Source organism: Octopus bimaculoides, chromosome 22, assembly GCF_001194135.2.
Source record: "Octopus bimaculoides isolate UCB-OBI-ISO-001 chromosome 22, ASM119413v2, whole genome shotgun sequence".
In the NCBI taxonomy this organism is placed as follows: domain Eukaryota; kingdom Metazoa; phylum Mollusca; class Cephalopoda; order Octopoda; family Octopodidae; genus Octopus; species Octopus bimaculoides.
This window is the reverse complement of record NC_069002.1, coordinates 6,487,457-6,488,309: the sequence shown is the minus strand read 5'-3', so window position 1 is coordinate 6,488,309 and position 853 is coordinate 6,487,457.

The window sequence follows — 853 nt, the reverse complement described above, 5'->3', positions numbered from 1 at the left end:
CACGAGGCTCCACGAGGCTCCGGCAGGGGATGGTGGCGAACCCTGCTGTACTCTTTCACCACAACTTTCTCTCACTCTTACTTCCTGTTTCTGTTGTGCCTGTAATTCAAAGGGGTCAGCCTTGTCACACTGTGTCACGCTGAATATCCCCGAGAACTACGTTAAGGGTACACGTGTCTGTGGAGTGCTCAGCCACTTGCACGTTAATATATATATATATGTATTCGAATATCCCCCAATCAAATGAATGCATATTCCCAGCATTCTATCGTCAACTTACATCATTGTAATAGAGTTCTCTGAGGCATATCGAGAGAATGTTTTGTTCTGGCACTTTGCGCTCAGGTTTCAAATTGTACTGATGTCCATTTCTCATTCGTACCGCTCGATAACGTGTTGGTTCGTTTCTCACGCGTTCTAATATATATTTTCGTCGTGTAATATTGGGGCATACCCAAATATTACACACTTCTCTAGTGTCAATTTATACGGGGAATACTTGTAGTTATATTAACAAAAATTTGACACGTTATCGTTTCTGAACTCACGCAGAATACGCATTCACGTACGCACACACGCACACACACACACAGGGAGGAAAATTAGAGACAGTTATATCGTGTTAGACAAAGGCCGAAAACAGATTTACAAATACTTAGGAATAGATGTAAAACAGGTACAACTGAAAGAAGGCTGTTATCAGAAAACCACTTCTTTCAAAAGCAAACGTTGCAAAGCGTTTAAACTGGAGTAAAAACCTACAGAATTGGTCGGTAGAGCAGCGGAAGAATGTTATTTTCTCTGACGAGTCATCCTTTACTTTATTTCCGACCACCGGCCGAGTATACGTGTG